The 15,689-nt window shown below is 43.5% G+C and overlaps 1 protein-coding gene across 5 annotated transcripts in view; it reads right to left on the minus strand.

Moving 5' to 3' along the window:
* Positions 1 to 15,689, minus strand: part of PRKAG2 (protein kinase AMP-activated non-catalytic subunit gamma 2) — a 403,378-nt gene that overhangs the window by 250,209 nt on the left and 137,480 nt on the right. The window lies entirely within an intron of this gene.

A 15,689-nucleotide genomic window follows, 5' to 3' on the forward strand; every position in this document is an offset into this window, starting at 1 on the left:
AACAAACCAGCACGGCCTGCCAGGGGCTTTCCCTACTGTCATAGGTCTCACCCCCACTCTGAACTTTAGGGTACAGATGTGGGGACCTGCATGGACACTTCTAAGCTTAATTACCAGCTTAGATCTGGTTTCGCTGCCACCATCCAGAATTTCTGAGTACCTGGATCACTCCCTTTCCCCCTCAAAACCTTCCCCTCCCTGGGTAGCCTTGAAAGACTCCTCCACCAATGCCCTGGTGGACACTGATCCAAATCTCTTGGATCTTAAAACAAGGACAATTTAACCATTCTCCCTCCTTTCCCCCCACCAATTCCTGGGGAGTCCAGATCCAATCCCCTTGGATCTTAAAAGAAGGGAAAATCAATCAGGTTCTTAAAAAGAAGGCTTTTAATTAAAGAAAAGAAAGATAAAAGAAAAAAAGCTCTTGGAGACAGCATACAGCTGACCTCACAGACAACAGATAGAAAACACAGGATGTTCCCCTGGGCAAAAATCTTAATACATACAAGAATACCCAATTTGATAAGTCCCTTAATGGCACCAAGACAAGTTACAAAGAAAATAAACATAAACCTATTTATCCCTTTCTAAAACTTACTACTCTGATAAGAGGCTGGTTCCTTGATCTTTCTCACTCGGCTGAAACTGGCTAAACAAAGGAAACTTCCCTCCTTCCTTTTGAAACATCTTGTTCCCCCATTGGTTCCTCTGGTCAGGTGTCAGCTAGGCTAGGTGAACTTCTTAACCCTTTACAGGTAAAAGAGGCATTAACCCTTAACTATCTGTTTATGACACCTACGCAAACGGGAACCCCGATTTGAGAAACACTGTTCTAGACCCTCCCTGACAGCTGTCTGTCTAACCTGCTCTTCAAAATCTCCAGTGATGGAATTTCCATAACCTCCCTGGGCAATTTATTGCAGTCCTTAACTACCCTTACAGGAAGTTTTTCCTCATGTCAAACTTAAACCATCCTTACTGCAATTTAAGCCCATTGCTTCTTATCCTATTCTCCTTGTAACAACCTCTTCTGTACTTTAAAACTGTTATGTCCCTCCTCAGTCTTCTCTTCTCCAGACTCAACAAACCGGTTTTTTCAATCTTCCCTCACAGGTCATGTTTATTAGACCTTCAATCATTTTTGTTGCTCTTCTCTTGATTTTCTCTAATTTGACCACATCTTTCCTGAAATGTAGTGCTCAGAACTGGACACGATATTCCAGTTGAGGCCTAATCAACACGGAGTAGGGCAGAAGAATTACTTCTCGTGTCTTGCTTACAATATTCCTGCTAATACATCCCAGAATTATGTTTGCTTTTTTTGCAACAGTTGTTGCACTGTTGATTCATACTTAAATAGTGATCCACTATGATCCCCAGATCCCTTTCTGCAGTACTCCTTCCTAGGCAGTCATTTCCAATTCTATATGTGTGCAGCTGATTGTTCTTTCCTAAGTGGAGTACTTTACATTTGTCCTTATTGAATTTCATCCTATTTATATCAGATCATTTCTCCAGTTTGACCAGATCATTTTGAATTATAATCCTATCTTCCAAAGTTCTTGAAACCCCTCCCAGCTTGATATTGTCTGCAAACTTTGTAAGTGTTCTCTCTATGCCATTATCGAAATCACTGACGAAGATGTTCAACAGAACCGGATCCAGAACTGATCCCTGTGGGACCCCACTTGATATGCCCTTCCAGCTGGATTGTGAACCACTGATAAGTACTCCCTGGGAATGATTTTCCAACCAGTTATGCACCCTTATACTAGCTCCATGTAGGTTGTATTTCTCTAGTTTGTTTGTCCTTTCCCTTAGCCACATGTTTGACAGTATGTCTACCCTGTGTTTTAAAACAAGTGGCAGAGAGTCTCAGAGCCTGTGTCCAGAGACTCAAGTTCACAGGGCTCATGCTAGGGCACTGAAACAGCTGTGTAAACATTCAGGCTCAGGCTGGAGCTTGGGCGCTGATGCCTGGAGCTGCTGCTTTAGAAAAGTTTTTTATTATAAGGCTACCATGCTCTGGTTATCAGCTCCAGTAAAGTCTGTTGTAAACTCTAGGCCAGATGCATGAAACCTACATACAGATGTGTTTCCACTGCTCCATCCATTTGGCTTCCTACTTCTTTAGTTTACAGCTAGCGCTTCCAGTAAAGCTGCTGAATGCAGTGTTCTCAAACTGTACATTCCTTGGCCATAAACTTCCCACCTTTTAGGTCTCTGCATGGACCTCCTATGCCCACCAAATCAGCACAAAAGAGACTGTGGCCACTTTCCACTGTCACAACCTCCACCGACCGCACCAGCAGATGTTCAGTCTCAGGGATCTTCTGCCAGTGGTAACTCCAGTTCAAGCCAGTGTAATCCCTTGGTAACTGGCACTAGCTCCTTATAGCACATCCCACACTTGTAACACACACCCAAAATCAGCCTCTTGGAAATGAAATGCTGCCTGGGTGCATAAGCCAGTTTGTTTGTTTTGCCTCCAACATTGAGAAGAACATCTCTTCCCTCATTTATTGCTCTTTTTGAGGTGTATGGAAGACACTTGCTATAGATTTTCCATTGAAACACATGTTAAAAAATGGTATTAGTTTATTAGTGACACAAACATTCTCATTCATTTCTGATCAGACTTCATTACCAGCGTTTGCTCCCATTTACTCTGCATGTGATTTTAATTTCAGTGATTTGTCCTGTTAATTATAAATACCATCAAAACAGTGTGCACTTTCCCTGAGCTTCCCAACAACCCCATAACAAATCTCTCTCCTAAAACACTGCCCTTTGCACTGGGAACAGGAATTCCTTTGGGTGGTACAAGAGTGATGGGATGTAAATTAGAAACAGCAAGCTCAGGCAAAGTAGGAAAACCCCCTGAGAGTGAAACGTATCAGAATCTGGAATAGTTTCCCAAGGGCAGTAGTGGAAGCTCCGTCCTTTGAACCACAAAGATAGACTAGACAAAGCACAAGACTGAAATTTACACTGGAGGAAGAAATCCTGCACTCGCTAGGGTAGGTAGCAGCAGTGAAGGGGGAAATGGACCAGATTTTGATTTCAGCTACAGCAGGGTAAATCCAGACTACAATAGTTCCTCAAGTGGTCGCAGACATGTATTTCACTCAGGTGTGTGCGAGCCCCATGCACCAAAGCTGGAGAACTAGACATAGCAGTACCCATCAGGGATACCCTTTGGCCCCGGTAGCTCCTCCCATGGCTATATAAGGGTGGTGTCGCCCTGTCCCACATGCGAAGCTTTTGTCCAAAGCAATTTCACAGTTTCACCTTAACCATGTTTTTTACTTACCTGTATTCTTTCCTCAGCCACACTCAAATGCAGATGAACAGCATGTTCATACATTAGATGTGAGGTGGTGCTTGACATTCTATTTGGAAAGGACTAAACTATTTCGTCCATCATACCGGCTTTTTGTCTCTTATACGGTTCAGATGAAAGGTCAGCCAGTCTCTGTGCAGACTATTTCCAAGTAGATAACTTCCTGCATTACTGTGGCTTATGGAGTAGCTTAAACCATACCCCTACAGACATTACAGGCTCATTCGACAAGGGTCCAAGCAACATCAAATCACATTTCGTAGCAATGTTTCAATATTAGACATTTGCAGGGCTACTATGTGGTTTTCCATACATACTCAGGCAAAACTCCCAATGACTTCAGGATTTTTTCCCATTGATTGTATTGGTAAATGCCACATAGATTAAAGTAAAGATGTTTTGTGATACTGTTGCATGAAAAGTCCAACACAGAACTAAATCTTTTGCATTTTCCTAGTCTAATGATTTTATGCATTCTTCATCTTCAGACACCATGTGCCAAAATCTCTTCTGGCCTAAACCTGAAGTCAGTGCAACCAGGCAAGCAGAAAGTTTGGCCCATCAGAGAGGGATATCAAACAAATGGCTAAGTAAATTAATTATTTTTTAAAAACAATTCTAGGGATCTCAGATACTTTCCTCTCTTTTACGTGAAAAAAAAAAGCCATGGAAAAAAATAACATGTTCTCTTCTACTGGAACAAAAACAGCATCTATTGCCACATAGGTAGGCTTTGATCATTTATCTACCTTTGTTTGCATGGCTGAAAAGGTTACCCTCAAATATTTATTCCCAGCCTTTCCTTGCTCACTACCATCCAAGAATTTGCTAATAATTCACGTTTTTCTGGAGGATGGACTTCTGATTCAATGAAATTCAGACATCTGTGCAAACTGCCTCATACTAATCCCCAGAACCTGTGTGAAAGTCAGAAGTGCAATGATCCCTATTACTAATTAGTTTGGTTTTTAAAGAGGAGGGTGTGGTAATTAGGCTCTTCATGAATAAGGGTTTGATCTCGTTGCCACTAATTTCATAGCATCTAGACTAACTCTGAAGCACTAAAAACATTTTAAAATTTGGTTATCTAAATCAAAACTCTCCTGTAATGCTCAGCATCTCTGTAATGGCCTAAAAAAAACCCCAACTGAAGTCAATGCAAGCTTTTCTATTGATTCCAGTGGGCTTTAGATCAGGCCCCTAATCAGACTCTTTATTTAGGTGCTTCAGCATGGGTTAGGGCCCTAGCATTAGGCACCCAAGTTTGTAACTTTTGACCTGCATAATTAACACCAATGTGTTCAGAATTCAATGGCCGTATACTACCAAAGTAAATCTGCTGTAGTTTTACTTCAGATTTATATAATAACAGAGCGAAATTTTACTCTGTGAGTGTCAACCACATTTTTATTGTTTGGTCTCCACTGGAAGTAACAATGCTTTTTTCTGAAAAAGAGATGAAAAGGTGGATTAAATGTTCATATTAAATGTCCATTATCCCAAAACTAGGTTTACTGATTTTCAAAGTTAGCTGTTAGGACGTAACATAAAGGCAGGTGCTAGTCTGTGCCAAAACAATTTAGTTTATTATCTTTCTTCCCCACATCTTGCCTGTTTGTTTGTCTCATCCACCGGACACGTCTTGTGTTATTTTAGAGTAAAAGTTCTTTGGGGCAGGGACTGTCATTTGCTAAATGTTTTAACAAAAACAAGAAAGATGAATTCAAACTGCAACAGATGTGGAGAAGGGCTACTAGGATGATTAGAAGAATGGAGACCCTGCCTTACGAGAAGAGATTTAAGGAGCTTGGCTTGTTTAGCCTAACAAAACGAAGGATGAGGATTGCTCTCCATAAATACATCAAAGGGATAAATACCAGGAGGGAGAGGAGTTATTTAAACAGGCCAATGTTAACACAAGAACAAATTGATATAAATTGGCCATCAGTAAGTTTAGACTTGAAATTAGACAAAGGTTTCTAACCATCAGAGGAGTGTCACTCTGCAACAGCCTTCCACAGGGAGCAGTGGTGGCAAAAAAATCAAACTGGCTTCAAGACTGAGCTTGATAAGTTTACGGAGGGGCTGGTTCTGATGAAATTGCCTGCTATGCCATATGGCCCATCCGCAACAGCGATTAGCAAATATCTCCAACATTCAGAGATGAGACACTAGATATGGAGGGCTCTGAGTTACTACAGAGAATTCTTTCCCACCTGTCTGGCTGGTGGGTCTTGCCCACATGCTCTTCGTCTAACTGATCGTTACATTTGGTTCAGGAAGGAATTTTCCTCCAGGTTCAATTGACAGAGACAGGGGCACAGAGGGCTGCCTTCCCCTGCAGTGTGGGGCCTGGGTCACTTGTTGTTTTGAACTAGTGTAAATGGTGGATTCTCTGTAACCTGAAGTCTTTAAACCAAGATCTGAGGACTTCAGTAACTCAGCCAGAGGTTATGGATCTATTACAGGAGTGGTTGGGTGCGATTTTGTGACTGTTGTGCCCCCTGGGTCTCAAACTTGGGCCCACAAGTTTCATGGAGGCACTATACCCCAACCTGCCACTGGCAGCCTGCTAGTAGTAGCTAACCTGAGATCCACAAAGCCCAAACTGGTGGGATCTCAGAGTGGCTGATCAGCCTGCTGGCCCTACTTAAGCCAGCAGCAACAAAAGGAAGCTGTCTGAACAACTGGGCTCCACCACGCTCTGCACTGTGTGCTTCCAGCTCCCCGCTATCAGCCTCTGCTACCACTACCTGCTCCTGAGTTCCCAGGTTTACTTCCTGGCCTTCCAACACAGCTTGACTCCTGGCATCTGGCCAGTGGTTCCTGCCATCCAGTTTGTCTCCTGCCTCTGGACCCCTAGCATCTTGACCTAGCCTGACTCTGGTTCCCAACTCATAGGTCTGATTTCCATGTTATCTTCTGCTTTTGACCTCCCCGCTAGTATCCCAACCAAACTGACTCTTGATTCCTACATTGTAACTGTGAACTCTGGCTCCAACTACCACGACTGGCTGCCCATGACCCAGCTGTGACAGTGGCCTGCAAGGTGCAGGTCAGACTGGATGATCCCCTTCTGGCTAAAGTCTATGAGCCCTGAAATGCTTCAGGCCTCCAGGCACTACCACAATATAACTGATAACTACATAATAAATAACAACAATGGGGCGCTATTTGCCACTGTTTAGTCATCACTGTTTCATAATACAAGTTCTATTTTAGGGGTGATTTTTTCCCCCTATGAAAACTCTTGATAACGACAGTTTTTCAACACAGTTGCCTAAGGCTAGATCATACTCTACATATTAGAGTCCCTTTGGGCCACAAGAGTAGCACGAAGTGACCTTGAAGCTGCCCTAAAGGGACAGTGCTGGGGAATCCTCAGCTGCTGTGAAGTCTGCATAACTGGCTCTTGGCCTTTTTCCATCCCAGTGTGGGGGCAGCAAATAATATTCTAAACAAAAGACTTTTGTTAAGTTACAGTTAAGGTTGCTAAGTGCAATTCACTCACCATTAAACAGATCTGTTAAAAGACCACAAACATTAAGAACTATGGAAATCACATGCTAAGGTTAAGTAAACTGTTCTGACACCAAAACTTACACTCAATTCTCTCTCTCTCTCTCTCTCTCACACACACACACACACACACACACACACACACACACACACACACACACACACACACACACACACACACACACACTTACTTCAACAGAAACGTTCTCACTGACCAGCACTTCTGGCTATAGCACAGTCTCCTGCCATTCTTCCCCCAGATGGTGGGAGAACCTCGCCACACCCAATTATTTATACTGGTTGGGTCCGACACAGACCCCAGCTCCTGATTACTTGCGAGGGGGCCCTGCCTTTTGTGGGCCTTCATAAGTCTCTCCAGAAGGGGATTAAAAGGAAAGTCACAAGCCCCAACACATTCGAGGCTACTCCCTTCCCAGGGCTCTTCAGGTGGGGGGCAGGAGTCCACTGACGATACAGAGCACGCATAGTGGATTCTGAGAAACCCCCTGGCTTGGCTGCTGAGTCAGGCTTAGTCTGTCCATCTTACCCTGGGACTTCACTGCATTCTCCGTAGGGTTCGGGTGAAGGTCTCCTGGCTGGGAGTTCCCTCTGTGGCTTCAGGAGTCACTCTTGTAGTCTGCTGCTTAGGGCAACCCTGCGCCTCCATCCCTCTCCCCTCCAAGGTTGGCTCCAGCGTACTCTCTTTTAAAGGCCTCGTCCCTCTCATATTTGATTGACAGGGTCACAGGGGTGGCGATAGCCCTACTGCCAGGTCTCTCTGGCACTTCTTCGTCTGTGTGGGGTCTATACACCCGTCACACTGGCCTCCAATGAAGTGGGTATTCACCCATGAAAGCTCATGCTCCAAAACGTCTGTTAGTCTATAAGGTGCCACAGGACTCTTTGCCACTTTTATAGACTCAGACTAACACGGCTATCCCTCTGATACCTGACAGTGGCCTTTGGAATTCATGAAAAGTTCAGGATCCACAAATAGTAGCAATTGTTAAAATATTCTTCAACAACAAATAGCATGACATCCCTCCAACCCTCCCACTGATTTCAAGACATTTGTTTGTGAATATAATAAATAAACCTGTCACAAACCTGTCTTTACATTGAGAGTCATATTAAATTCAGTGGATCAGAATGTCAAAAACTTCCACTCCACCTGGGACCAGGATTTGACAGTCTGGCCAACTCTAGAAATTACCACTGTTATATATTTTTTTTATTCTTTGTTGGGGGAGGGGGATAAAGTGTTTTTAGCCACTTCTACTTTTGTTTAAACTTAAAAATGAGCAAAGAGGGAAAAATGTAAATAATGGTCCATTAGCAGCCAGTTAAAAAAATAAAAGTCATTTCTATGAGCTCTAAACAGTCCCACCTGCCATACAGAGAACTTATCTACACTATGCCCACAGGAGGGCATCTAATAATGTTTCACATTGTCAAGTATCACATACAGCTCTAGTTGGCATAACTTAACACAGTTACGTACAGCACATTGCTCTCCTGGGCAAACAAGATAGGTCATGCTTTGAAAGCAGCACCTAGATTTCTGTTTTGTGTGTACTGTAAACAGCATCAGGAAAAGCTGTAATGAGCAGACTGGAAAGGAATCCTTCATGATTCAGTTTCACTGCTTAGTCAAGGGTATGATTCAGGGGAAAGCGGGGACAGGGCTAAAAAACACAACACAATTTTACTTGTTCTGTCTAGAAATCAAGATATTTATATGGCCCTTCACCACAGTGCCGAGTGCCCATTTCACAAGCGAGATATGAGCACAGATTCAAATATATTGCATGGATCAAACATGAGAATTATTTAGGCGATGACAGGGAAAAAGGCACTCACAACAAAACACTGGTGAGCTCTGACAGAAAATGGTATAACATGGTGCACAGAAAAAAAAATAATATTTTTTAAAATACCTCTAGGTTCTGAAAATAAATATAGGAGGCAACAAGATCCTGCTTAGATTTCATGAGATACTGAACACCCAGATAGTGAAAAACACCAGCCTTGGGAGGGGAAGAGGAATTATTGGCCTATTGTGCACACAGAGCTCTCAGGAAGATATGCCTTTCTAGATTCACTTACTGATGGGAGTGACAAAAAAAAAAAAAAAAAAAAGCCTTTCCAGCAAGTTTCACTAGGTACATTGCCTCACCTATTTAATTAGATAATGTCAAATCCCCAAAGGGAAAAGCAGGCTAAAAGGAATGTAATCTGCAGAGAATTTCAGTTGAAGATGATTACCCTTAACGTAAAGGGTAATGATGGGCTGGCTGACTCCACAGTTTGTCTTCACTCCAAAAAAAAAACCTATTGAGATTAGGCTTAAAATTTACCTGTAAGCAAAGAACATTAAATAGAACTTTTTGTGCTTACATGTATAATCACAGCTTTACACTACATGATGCTACGTGTGACCTTCCATCTCACTGACTCCCTCACTCCCACCCAAATCTGCCCCTTGCATCCTCAAACTTGAAAAAAATACCTACCGTCTCTTATTTCAGGGGGAGAAGGGGAATCCAACACATTTAACACACTGGCTTGCAAAATAAGGTCTGTGCACAACCAGAGGTTTGAAGTGCCCTTCCATGTGGTCCACAAAATGCAATATTTTGAGAACAAATTATAATAGGATCTGGGCCAGATCATACTATAATTTAATACATCACACACTGTGATAAGGAAAATTACTGGGAAGTTTTCCTCTGATCTTCAAAGCACCAAAGGTAACAGCTACTAGCTCTCAACATACATACTGGAGTATGGACACTATTAGAAAATGTTGGACCTATTAAGAAAATGTTAATGAAATAGGTTTCCTTAAAGATTCTGATGTTTGCGGATCATTCACAGATGCAGAGCCAAACAATTATACGTCCAATCCTGCTCTTGTTGACATCAATGTGAATTTGCCCACCACTTCAGAAGCAGGACAACATAGACTTAGGCCTTGGCTACACTCACACTTTACAGCGCTGCAACTGGGGTGTGAAAAAACACACCCCTGGGTGCTGCAAGATACAGCGCTGTAAAGCGTCAGTGTAATCAGGGCAGCAGCGCTGGGAGCACGGCTCCCAGTGCTGCACGCTACACCCGTAAGGGATGTGGTTTACATGCAGCGCTCGGAGAGCTCTCTTCCATCGCTGCCGCTCTGACTACACTCACACTTCAAAGCGCTGCCGCGGCAGCGCTCCCGCAGCGCTGCCCGGGCAGCGCTTTGAAATTCCAAATGTAGCCATACCCATAGAGAGAAGAGAGAGCTCAGTGGTTTGAGCATTCACCTGCTAAATCCAGGATTGAGCTCAATCCTTGAGAGCGCCATTTAGGGATCTGGGCAAAAATCTGTCTGGGGACTGGCCCTGCTTTGAGCAGTGGGTTGGACTAGATGACCTCTTGAGGTCCCTTGCAACTCTGATATTCTATGACCCTCTTTGTCTGCTTGTATTTTGGACTAAAAAGACACCTGTTCTCCTCTAGTTGATTACTGTAGGCACAATAAAATCCCAATCAATTTACTAACTGGTCTAGAAAATCCTAAACCAATTACCAGTTTTAATAAGCGATACCTTTGTTCTCTACTTCCCTTGGAAAAAAACAAATGTGAGTTATTTTAGCCAAATAAAGAGCATATAGAAGTACTTCGTTTCATTATGTAGACTCAGGAGTATAGGATTCTGTTAGATCAGACCAAATGACTCCAGCATAGTTATGATATTAAAGAATTTCCACAGTCCTGTCACCTTTGTAAAACTATAAATACAAAAAGCCTTCACGTTAGATCTCCAAATCCATTCTGATAATTATTTGACTAACAGTGCAAAAAAATGAATTCCTAACCTGGCAACTGGGCCTTATGCCAAGTGCAGTAGAGTATTTCGTACATACCTGCATCTCCTTACACCAGAAAACTCCCATTTGCATTTAAATCACTCACACACCTACATACACAAAATGTAATTATGAGCCAGTAGTAAATTCTAGTATAAATAGGTTACTAGAAATGTCAGGAATGTCTACCTCAACTCCCATTTAAGTCAATCGAAAGACTCTCTTTTTGATTATTGACTTTAATGTCAGTGTTGTTGTAGCCGTGTTGGTCCCAGCATACTAGAGAAAGACAAGGTGGGTAAGAGTAATATCTTTTATTAGACCAACTTCTGTTGGTGAAAGAGTTCTGTGTAAGCTTGAAAGCTTGTGTTTTTCACCAACAGAAGTTGGTTCAATAAAAGATATTACCTCACCCACCTTCCCTCTTTAATGGAAGTTGGATTGGGCCCTTCATGGTTAATAGTTACAGTGTTCAGTTTAAACTACCACAGATGGTGCAACAAAACAATAATGATACATCACAACACATTTGCTATTTACAATACTCTTGAACACACTTTTACCCAACACTTCACCATCTTAGGGTTTTTTACCAGTGCTTATCAAAATAATATCTAAGCACTCTCCAGATAAGTTAGATTTGTATGGTGAGCCCCCTTGTGGACTTGCTGGAGTTTTCTACTCTTATCCCCAATCTGTATCAAGAACTCTCTGCTTAAAGAAGATGAATATATATTCTAACAGCAGCTTGCCATATGGCCTGGAGAACTTGGAGTAAGCCAACCCTGATTATTGGATGAGCGCTACCTGAAAGCAATCAGGTTATTCCAGTATAAAAGGAGCAGGAAGTTGCAGTAAAGGAGGGAAGCTCCGACACTTGCAGGGAGAAAGATGACTCCTGTAGCATCCTGAGTCAGCAGGAGTGAGTGGGGAAAGTTCTCCAGGCAGAGATGCTTGGAAGAGATCCTGAACAAACCATGGAGAAACTGTAAAGGCCCAACTGGGAGACCCTGTGGAGAAGGATAAATTCCAGGCAGGAGGCGCTGGGACACTCAGGGAGAGGGCCCTAATGAGGGGGGAAATAGAGGCCAGATACCATTGAGGGACAGTTGGGCACAAGGGGGTACTTGGGAGGAGTACAACTCCACTACATATATGTAGAAAATTATTATAATTGACATGATCTCCATGCTGATTATGTGGAAATGACTGTCAGAAGAATCAGGTAATGTGCCCTGAAGGTATTCAGCTTAATTCACATTCTGGTCTTCTCTGGAAACTTCCCGCACAAATGAATCCCCTTGAACAAGAATGTTAAAACCTCCTATACACGTTTTCAGACAACCCCCTTCAAAGCTTTGAAACTAGGTGGGAAGGCTGAGGTAAGTTAATGCTTAATTTCTTAAGCCTTGATAATACAACATGGAATGAATAATGACTAAGACTGCATGTCTGTCACAGAGGTCACGGATTCTGACTTTCCATGACTTCTGCAGTGCCACTGCGGCTGGCTCTGGGGCTGCTCGAGCAGATCAGGCAGCCTTGGAGCCAGCCACAGCAGCTGGGGCAGTTTGTGTGTGGGAGGGGGTTGGGGGGCAGGGTGGCCCTCACCTCAGGGGGGCTCCCCTGAAGAGGCTGGCATGTCCCTGCAGCTCCTAGGTAGAGGGGCCTGGGGGCTCCGCGTGCTGCCTGCACTCGCAGCCACTGCCCCCAAAGCTCCCATTAGCTCCAGTTCCCAGGCAATGGGAGCTGCAGAGCGCCCCCCCCCCGGCCTTCCTTCCCCTAGGAGCTGCAGAGACACATGGAGACAGGTAGGGAGCCTGCCTGCCCTGCCAACCCTCCCCTCCCTCTCCCAGCATCAGTGGAAGTCCGGGGCTGCGCGCCACCACTCAGGCCCGCTCCCCAAGCACCAGCAGGGGTCCGAGGCTAGCACACCTGGACCTCCCCCCAGAGCACCCGCAGCCCCCCGGCCCAAGTTTTAATTAGGAGTATAGTAGAAGTCATGGACAGGTCATGGGCCGTGAATTTTTTTTTTTATTGCCAGTGACCCGTCCATGACTTTTACTAAAAATACCTATGACTAAAACAGCCTTAATAATGACATTCCCATCTGAAGATGTCTATAAATAATATTTGTTCTGAAAACTTCAGAGGGCATTTCTATTTGAGCACAAGCAGACATACTTAATTTATAATGAAGTTAGGCTTTCATGCCACAGTCAGATGTAGGATTTTTCTTTCAGAAACACTTACGCACACATTTAGTTCCATGCATGTTAAAAGAGCAGATCATTGGGACCGAGATCCTCCAGGAGCACAGAGACCAGACATGGTGGGTAGTAAAATAACCTAGAGTGTTAGATAACATGAGAGGATGGATAGTCTTGTGACTGACGCACTGAACAGGCCCTCGGAAAATGTGAATTCAATTCCAAGCTTTGCCACTGATTCTCTCTGTGAACTCGGGCAAGTCACTTAATCTCCCTGTGCCTCACTTCCCTGTTTGTAAAATACTTATTTCCTCCCACACTTTTTCTGTCGTCTTTTTAGACTTTAAACTCTTTCAGGATGGAAGTATCTCTTATGCTATGTCTATACTGCACCTCTTTCAAAAAGGACTACATTAATGTGAACTAGGTACCTTTTAATTTGTGCCAGTCTTGTCCACACAGGACAGTCAGAGCACACCACTTGGTACGCTCTGCAGTTCACACCTCTATAGTCCACACTGAGTGCCTGTAAGGGCACTGTAGACAAACTCTTACTGTGTGTGGAGCACCTGGCATAATTTAACTAAACATCAAGAAGATGGCTTACCACACAGTAAAAGTGTGTAGATATGATGTTGACTGGTGCCCTAAGACCCGGATCCAGCAAAGCACCTAAGCAAGTACTTGGCTTGAAGCATATAAGCAGTCTGAAATCAAGGGGACAGCTCCTTTATTTAAAGTTAAGCAATTGCTTAGATGCTTTGCTGGACCGAGCCCTAAATATCTGAGAATAAAAAAACAAACAAACCATAGATGTTTTTCACAAAGGGATTGGCAGAGTAAGACATTACTTCTATCCTTTAGTTTTCTCTACTGTTGTTTGCAGCATGACCTGTCAGGAAAGGACGCTGTTTGCGTCTTTAAATTGTGGTTTCTCCCAAGTAAAACAGTGTCTCCCCTGAAGACCACTGGTATCCACTGAAACAACAGGGCAGTAGCAGTGAAAGCTCCACCAAGGGGAATCAACTCTGAGGGAAGTTCAGAATGTTTTGTTTCTATTTCAACCTTGCTGAGGCAAAAAAGTTCATTTGACATTTTACTGACCCTCAATCCATTGCTAAAGACTTCCAAGAAAGGCTAGTTCTTAGTTTCTCTACAGTCTCTTTACTGTTACTAAAAGAACAATTCACATATTTGCTTTTAGTAAGTATGTAGAAAAGAAAAATTAAGAACGCTGACAGCACATTCATAAGGGACGAGAGAAAATTAACTCAATTATTTAAAAAGCAACAAAGAGTCCTGTGGCACCTTAAAGACTAACAGATAAGGTGCCACAGGACTCTTTGCTGCTTCTTACAGATCCAGACTAACACGGCTACCCCTCTGATACCTTATTATTTAAGTGTTGTCCAGAATGAACGTCTTAAGCTGACACCAAAAGCATATCTGATGGTTTCCAGGAAGTACCAAGATTTCAGTCCCATGTTGAGGAAAAGAAACAGAGGATCGGAAGGAATTAGGCACCATAGTGCCTGTCCTTCTCAGCCAATACAACAGCTGGAAATTATTCTCACAAAGAGGCATTTCAAATTCAGGAACACCTCAGTTTTCTGAGCCATTCCCTCTAAGGGCTTGTCTACATCACAAAGTTGCAGCGCTGGTGAGGGGGTTACAGCGCTGCAACTTAGGAGGTGTACACATCTGCAGGGCATCACCAGCGCTGCAACTCCCTGTTTGCAGCGCTGGCCGTACTCCCGTTTTGTCTCGGGTGTAGAGGATCCAGCGCTGGTGATCCAGCACTGGTAATCAAGTGTAGACACTTACCAGCGCTTTTCTTGACCTCCGTGGAATAAGCAGTATCCCAGCATACCTGAGGAAGCCTCTGGTAATCAAGCTGGTCTCCTTCCCCGGTTTGCTCTCGCGTTCCCCGAACCTCCGTGCAAGCAGGTCTCCTTCCCTGCGGTTTGCAGGGGGGGTTGGGGAACGCGAGAGCAAACCGCGGCGAAGCTGGTCTCCTTCCCCGGTTTGCTCTCGCGTTCCCCGAACCCCCCTTGAAGCCGCCCAACAGCGCTGCAGTATGGCCACATCTAACACCATTTGCAGCGCTGGTTGCTGTAAGTGTGGCCACTCTGCAGCGCTGGCCCTATACAGCTGTACTAATACAGCTGTAACAACCAGCGCTGCAAAATTTTAGATGTAGACATACCCTAAGTAACTTGCTACAGCCCAGTGGTAACTTTAAGAGACTTTAAAATATATATTTAAAATTATACATAGACATAAAGAACATGGGTATGTTGTAAGTACTTCATCTACCCATAACTGCAGGGTAATATTGGAAATGTGAGGCTAGGATGGAAACAGGAAATTAATAAGAAGCCCTCTCCAGATGACTAGAAGGAAAATATGCTACTAATTACGGCCCAGTCTATACTAAAAAATGACCCATTCCTGACAATAGATGCCAGGAACTGGTGCAGCTGAAACTGTGTTGGACATTACTTGCCTTTGTCTGTGTTTTCAGCTAATCTATACATACATACATACATACATAGCACATTTTCAGCTGTAGCCATTGCTGACACATCAGTAACATACAATTTTTTTAGCGTAGACAAGCCCAATAAGCAGCGCAAATCCAGCTTGTGGGGAAAATACCAGCAGAAAATGGTGGTTAGATGTTTTCACACATCAGCATTATAAAAGAAAACAGACATAGATGGCCCGTCCCCTTTCCCTGAGTTTCACAGAGGGTTCTTCACCAG

This window comes from Gopherus evgoodei, chromosome 2, assembly GCF_007399415.2.
Source record: "Gopherus evgoodei ecotype Sinaloan lineage chromosome 2, rGopEvg1_v1.p, whole genome shotgun sequence".
NCBI classification, from domain to species: Eukaryota; Metazoa; Chordata; order Testudines; family Testudinidae; genus Gopherus; species Gopherus evgoodei.